Consider the following 8,112-nt stretch of genomic DNA (forward strand, 5'->3'; position numbering starts at 1 on the left):
AAATTGATTTAAAAATTATTATGGAGAACATTCAAGCATGATAAATAAAACCGCAAAAAATTTTTACATTTTAGCAACCAGCTCGAGCGTTTTACGTAATTATTTTATGGTCTAACAAAAAATTAATTTTACATCTTTTACATACTTAATGAAATTTTTAAATTCTTCAGCAAAATTGTTCTTCTCGTATATTTGGAATTTTTTGAGGGTTTTTTTTATTATATTAAATAGATGAAAAAAAATAGTTGAAAGCAAGATACCCATGATTAGGTCGATAAAGTACCCTTTTTCATACAGCGACATAAAGGTTAAGCTTCTTAATTCGGGTTTTTCCTTATCTATGCAAAATAGATTTTGTTTTCAAAAGCTATGTGTTACCGTAAGAGGCTCTGCGTCTACAAAAGGTAACACAAAAGACGACCCTATTTTTATCGCCTCTTTTCCCACAGACCGCTTTGTTTTCTTTAGAAAATTTCTTCAGAAAAGTTTGACTGCGTGCTACTTCTCCGTGCAATTTTCTGATTTTCAACATCAAATAGCTTTTAACATTAAGATAACTAAATCTTCAATTAGAATTCCGTTAAAATAAAATCTAGCGCTAACTGAAATTTAAAACGAGGTAAAAGAGCCGGGGCTGAAATTGTATCTGAATATCTCGACATTAGCATACCGCATCTGCGTACACAACGTAAGTATACGCGCATACAAATGCGCTAGTGCAATATCTTCTTCTTTTTTTTTCCCCTCCTATTGAACTAATATTGCGCCTTTGGACACACGATCGCGAATATCATCTGGTCTTTCAGCTCGGCAATCTACATATACGTGGAGTACCGGTTCGCGTTGCTCTGGGCTCTGCGGAGAAAACCGGTTGATCGCCGCTACTTATTTTTTTTTCAACGTTGGCGGCGCGACATTAATGACCGCCGATCGCGTTTTTATTGCAATCTTCATATCGCATCCCACAGATTTACGAATGCGTTAAATGGAAAATTTAGCAATGCAGCACGGTCGTTTTGTCTCACTCTGTGTGGCTTCAATCGTTCTCCATGCTCTGCGCAACGAGCCAAGTTCTTCTTTTATGAATCTAGTTGATCATAACCCGTTTCTATGTGACGCGCTGTGGGCTGGTAACGATGTTATCTGCACGAACACAATCATTGATGCAAGAAGAACGTTTACCGCAATCAAATAGATTACGCGTGTTTTATCGTAGTGTAAATTATTCCGGCATCATGACTCCAGATAGCACACTTTACTGACTTTGCACATAACAATGAATCATATCTGCATGCAGCGCTGATATAAGTTTACAGCTGTGATCTCTGAATGTCTTTTTGCGGCGCGTAAATCGCACAATTTAATATCGGACTAAACATTTAATTGATATGAGTTCTTTTTAAACTCGTAATAAAATTTCCAGTATACGTAATAATTTCCAACTCTTAACTTTATCGGTCTTAGAATAACGAATCAACTTAACTGCATGCCATAAAGTGGATTAGATAAATAAATAAATATATATATATATATATATATATGTATATATACTTCGTTAGATCTAACGGTTGTGAAAGAAGTGGAATCCACTTTCAGGATTGAAAGGATATTTTATGGAATAATTCGTACGACCCGTTCTGCTAGCTAAAGGTCCCGGACAGGTCACGGTCTAACGGAACGAGAGCTGATCGCGACGGCGGGATTTAGGGTACATCACGCCGATTTTTCATGCAAACGATAGCGCGAGCACGTTCGGGCGCGTCGCGAGGCACGATTTCTTCGGCCGGTGCATCCGTCAACGTCGCGCCGTCGAGTCGCAGAAATTTAACCCGCCGGAAAAATGGACGGCTTCGTGGCGCGTTTCGTTCACGATCGGAGGAAGGGAGGTTGACCCATCTCCACCGGGAACATCACCGGGCATCCGTGAAAAACCGTCGATTTATATTCACGCCGCGACACGATGCGACATTGTGGGCGCGAAGAAACGACCGTTTCTTGCAGCTTATCGCCTTCGGGACCGCGCTTTTTTTCATTGATAAAGTAATCTTCATTGTATATATTCGCGGTATACACCTTGGATAAATCCAAAGCGCAAGTAAGGATCAAACGTTACTTTACGTTCTATTATGAATATTAGATTTTCACAATTGTCGCGCAGAACAAAAGGAATCTAAAATCAATATTGGGAATTTGAAATATGCAGACAACGTGCGAAAAGCGTGGATGCGTGCATATGAACGCGGACCGAACGGAAATCGAGGAGCTGCCGTTCCAATATTTCAACGGTTACGATAAAATCGCCCGCAATGTTTTTTTAATACATATATATACGTACGAGGTGGACGAGTATAACTCTTTTTTGTATTTACAAAATAGCCAAAGTATTCAGCAAAATTTTATTTTTAATAAAATGGTTCGTAATAGAATAGAAATTTCAGCTTACGTTACGAATTCTGATTTTGTTGATGAAGAATACGTTCATGACGTAATGTGTAATACACTTTATTTTCCACATGTTAGTTACATATACAGATGCATTAATAAACAGAATCAGAATTTGTAACATAAGTACCCACATTTATCGATATAATTTAATTGACCCGTTGTTAATTTAATGTCGCCCGAAATTGCGACGCCGCGTGATGAGATGTGCTCCATAAACTGAAAATGACATTACTCTCATTTTATGAGAGGAGTTGAAAAATGATACTCAGTATTTAATTACCAGCGTATCTATTACATCACGCAAAATATGTCGAATAATTTCCCGGTGCAGTGAGATAATTACACGTGGAGTAATGAAATCTCGATTCGCCGCGTTCCATCACTCGCGGCGGCTACGTAATACGGACGTATCCCGGGGAAACTTTTACTCGCGATAAAGTGATGGCCACTGAAAACGTCATAGAACGCACGATTCAACGTTCGCGGTACGTGCTCGGCCCTCCAGTTGCGGCCCTTCGCAACGGCGGGTACAATTAAAAGTTGCTTCGAACGCTCGCAGCGGCGGGAGTTGTGTTGCATTTCCAGTTTCGTGTCTGAAAACAAGGCGGGCTGCTGTAGCATGCAGGCGTGTGTGCGTTTCGTCTCCGAACCTCGTGACGTAGGTACTCTCAGAGCCGCTCTTTCCGACGGCTTTAATTTCGTTTCAACGAGCAAGGAATGTCGGCTCGGGACCGAAAGAACGAAGGGAGGAGAGAGAGAGAGATAGAGAGAAAGGAAAAAAAGCGAGGGAAAAGCGGGCGAGGATCGAGGATGCTCTCCGCCCGACGTCCTCGACGGTTTCGTTACTTGCGCCACATCACCGCGACGATGGTGAAGACTCTAAAAGTCGAATTAGATTACCACCCCGACTCGATTAAACCACCGTCGTCCGAGAGTCCGCACCGGGATAATCTCGGACGTAGCGGATTTTCGTAGCGGCGTACACGTTCTGTCCGCCTCCAACGGTTACGGAGACGCGGCCAGGGATTTTATGCATTTAAAATGTGCGCTAATTGTGTCAAATTCAATAAATGAGAAAGGCCGTGACATCTCATGGAACGGCGCTTTTGTGCATTAAAAGCACATTACGCGGCAAAAAAGACAACAGCATTCATATCTTTTCTGCCGTTCTGTACGAAATTCTTATATAGGTATATCGATATAATAATCCCGGCTACGTTTCGCAGAAGTAGTACGCGGCATACTGGTCGTACGTTTCACTCGCTATCGCTGTAATTCGGGGATTTGGTTGCCAATCGGTAAATACAATCTTTGCGCGATTTGATCTAATACACAAGTAGGAATCGCACGTTCGACCTGCCATCGAGATAAAATGTATCGATGGCCCTTAAATGTGCGCCAATTTCTCCTCGGCTGTATCGCGCCGAAATGCGATACGTGCCGCATTCCCGGCAGAGGGAATCCCGTAAAATAAGTCTTAGAGCACGCGGCTATTGCTTGCCGGCAATTCAGGGGGATCCGGCGCGAGAATGTGACGCGATATCGAGTCGCCGATAAGTTGCGTGTGCGTAGACGGATCTTGAAAGAAATCCCTTATTGCCTGTCGCTTTTTCGTCCCCCCCCCCCCCACCTTTCCCGCGCGTTTCATATCGTGCGCGAACCGCAGCACGCGTGATACGCCAGGACAAATCCCGTGAAATAGGTGCATGCGATGCGCCCCGCCGACCGCGCCGGCGTTATGTTGCTCCGCGCGATCGTAACCGTTAATTGAATGCGCTAATTCACCCTCTAATCTCGTATTTAAGCGTAATGGAACAAAATACACGGGCCGCAATATTGCTCGCGTGGACTCGCGCGCGGGTGTGTATGCGCGTGTGTGCGCGCGTGCACGTTCACGAAAGTGCGCAGGGGGCCGTGCAAGACGGCACGGCGCGATTATTCGGAGGCACCTACGGGAATATTAATTTGCGCCGCGCTGCCATTGCGGCGAACGGCCCATTAACCGACACGTCAGACACGTAACGTAACGCTACCCAGCAGCGATCGCTGCACGGCTGCGCGTTTCGATTAATTCAACCGCGATAAAGAAGATCTCGCCCGTCACGCGACGTAACTTTCGGTAACAGGCGAGAAGGTAAAGTCGGTCAGGAACTTTTTTCGCTGTGATAGACGACTTAAATCGGCGACACACGCGAGACACCAATGTGCCCGAGCGTTCCTATCTCCGCATATAGATTAAGTGTTTCACTACTTCGGCTTCGAACTCGCTGGGAAACTTTTAATTTATCTCGGATGAGTTACAACAAATGGACTTGCCGAAGTTTGAAAAAATGTTAAGTGCCAATTTACTTTGTTTAATTTCCTTTCCAGTCATTTCCTTCGTAATTACACGCGTCTCATACAAAAAGTGCAAAATATTATGGCGCATATTTGCCAACCGATATTAATTATAAATATGTCAAAATATTGGTTGCAAAAATAAGAGAAATGCGGTTTTTCGTAGTCATTAAAAAAACATGTAATTTATTTCGTAATAATTATAATGGAAGATAAGTTCAAAGTTCAAAAAATATTAAGAGTCAATTTACTTTATTAAATTTTTTAAGTAATTTTTGCAAAATATGTTTCACAAAGTGCAACATATTGTAACGTATATTTAAAATTAATATGAATCACGAATATGTCGAAATATTAGCAATAAAAATATGTATATGAATGAAATGCGTATTTCTATAATTAATATTTACATATAACACTGAGCTTAATATGGTTAATAACGCAATACAGTTTTAAACAATATTAAATCCAACGTACCTTTGATATCGACACGATAAATAATATTCAGGAATATATTGCAAATAAAAAGAGAATTTTTACTCACAAATTCATACATTTCACGCACGAGATTATCCGCTATTTCACGTGCGTGCTTTTAGAAAAACAAGAGAATATGTTGTTTCGAATTCGAACGGGATATGAAATTGTCATTCGTTAAGTTAATTATACTGTTAACAGAAGAGAGGATAGAAAAAAAAAGAGAGACTCTATCTATGCATCCCAAACCCAAATTGGCGATCAATAGTAAAAGCAATGATAAAACCGTTTCACCGAAATTGATCCATAATGGTTCGAGTGCGAGTGCCGCGGTGCGTGCGTAACAGAGGTTTTCGATTTAAATCGCAAGCTAATTGATCCTCGAGATCGTTTGCGTTTCGGTTTAATGAAAGTCGTTCGCACGCAAGTATTTCGAGGTATTAATTTTTTCATGAGTAAACTCATGGTGCTCGAGGTAAGCTGGATTATTACCACCCATCTTCGTCGCACCTAGAATGCGAATAACCCTGACGAAGAGGTCGAAGGGGAAACGGGGAAGTTTCGACGAAGGCAGTCGACGACCTGGACAGACGACGAGCAAGAAAGGTTGATTAATACCCGAGGTATTGTTTTATGGAAATTTCCGGCCGTCACAGGGCGCTTTTTATCTTGCGCTCTTCCCTCCCCCGCTACCATCGTGTAACCCATTAAGGGCGAACCTGTCGTATTGTCATGCTAAGACGTTGATTTTCCTTCGGTCCTCATTATCAGTCCTCAGTTCCGGGAGAAGTTCGTGAGAAAGTGAGAGATCCTTCTTCGTGAAGAATAGTTACTACATCTCAGGGAATTGAGGATGAATTGGACGTCCGTGAAGATCGTGGAAAAACTCTCAGGCCGCGGTCTGAATATTGTGAGGAGAGATGGAGGGCACATTTTACAGAGAGAAGCGTATTCGATAGAGTAGGATAAAAAATCGTTCTTTTGAAGATGCGAACTATTCATCGTATAATAATTGACAGCGTTAAAGATGAATTATTCCCGGTATATATCACTTATGTAAAAGTTACAGATAAACAAATGACTTAAAAGTAACTGCCCAAGTTTTTACTCGTGTTTTTCCTCTCGTTGAAAGAAAAAGAAAAAGAAAATAAAGCAGTTCTAATAATTATTCAGTATTCTCCTAATACTCTCTCCTATTATCAGTTATCACTTAACAAGAATTCAGCAGATAAACAAATAAAGATAAGAGATTTGATATACATTTTATTTTATACAAAAATAGATTTTTCAATCGATATATATATATTATAAAAAATGAATTAAAAACAATTTAGTAGAAAAATAATATCAAACAATATTAAATAAATATAACAAACGAGAAATTTTATGGATATCGATTTTCAAACAATAATATGTGTATCAGTGATCACGTATAATAATTCTGGAACGTGCGGCAACGTGATGATAACTCCGATGACTTACGTAAACTCCAAATTTGGAAAGGCACTTGCGGAGAATACATTGACTACAGAGTACAGAAGGAAGAATAAGATAGGGCGAAATAGAATAGAATGGAATGAAGTGAACGCGCAGAAACAATACCATATAAGTAAGAATGGACTATTAAAAGATAGTAATCGCGCATTTGCGGAGGTTCGGTTCGTCGCTCGTTTTTTTCTACAATCTCCTGCAATATTTCTCTTCGAGCATCATGCAACCGAGTCACGTTAGAACTACTGACTGTGGCAAGCCTTTAATGTGTTTCGTCATTACTGTAATGAGTTCAATGAGAAAAAAATTCACAATTTAATTATAATTCATATAATTCATATAGTTTATCTTCGATGTCAATTATATATTTATAATTGCTTAACTATATGCAAATTATAATTTTTAGTAATACTAGCAAGTATTTGAAAAAATAATTGTATTCACTAAGAATTGTGATTGCATTCACTTACACAGAAATGTTTATTTTATTTTAATCATCAATGTCTCGATATCTTTTTATTATATTAATATTTACAATCGCATGATTTTTAATAAATGTTTTCAAAATTGATGATGAACTACACGACACAAAATGATTGTGGATTAAACACTATACCTCCGACAATCTGTGCGGGTGTGACTCTTTTCTAAATAAGATCGCGCGAAATTTTACGTAACACGAATACTTGCGACCTCGTGTAGACTGCGTCCGCGTGAAACGTGCCTGGTCACCTTTTTCTATTGTCGCTTCAGTCGCGGTCGGTATCGAGATTCGCCTGGACGATAAGGCAACGAGCAACGCGAGCAATGAACCGCGGCGAGGTCGATTTCGTATGGCCGTATCTCGTGGTGGATGAAGGTCCATGGAAAACTGTCGCCGCGATAAATCGTAACGCCGACTCGCCGGTGGAAATCCGTGACGCCATTAGGCGCGCGCGATAAACGCGGCTACCGATGCGAGTCCGATAAAGCTCGTTTTGGTCGTCCATGGCAAGAAAATCCAGCAGCCTCGGTAGACCGAACAAGAAATTATAGCACGGCGACGTCGAAGCCGGCGTGATCGAACGACCGCTATTCCGGATAATCTTGCTGCACTAATGAGATACACGGCCTGATTAATTCGCCGATGCGAATCGAGAGAAATGAGCATAAAACGTCGGAATGATGTTTTAGGCAGATATCGGACGGTGTTGACATATGTTGAATTACCGCATGATGCGTCTTATTTCGCACTTATAGAAATAAGACGAGACGTGTAATATATCTCTTGCTAAAAGAGAATGTGCAATAAGACGATAAGACTAGTCTTACATGCTATGCATACAAGCACAAGTAACTGTGATGGTCTTGAAAAGAATGCGA

The 8,112-nt window shown here is 40.8% G+C and overlaps 1 protein-coding gene across 4 annotated transcripts in view; it reads right to left on the reverse strand.

Moving 5' to 3' along the window:
* LOC105832555 (autophagy-related protein 16-1) overlaps positions 1-8,112 on the reverse strand; it is a 413,425-nt gene that overhangs the window by 147,397 nt on the left and 257,916 nt on the right. The gene's annotated exons all lie outside the window — the stretch shown is intronic.

Source organism: Monomorium pharaonis, chromosome 6 (assembly GCF_013373865.1).
Source record: "Monomorium pharaonis isolate MP-MQ-018 chromosome 6, ASM1337386v2, whole genome shotgun sequence".
NCBI classification, from domain to species: Eukaryota; Metazoa; Arthropoda; class Insecta; order Hymenoptera; family Formicidae; genus Monomorium; species Monomorium pharaonis.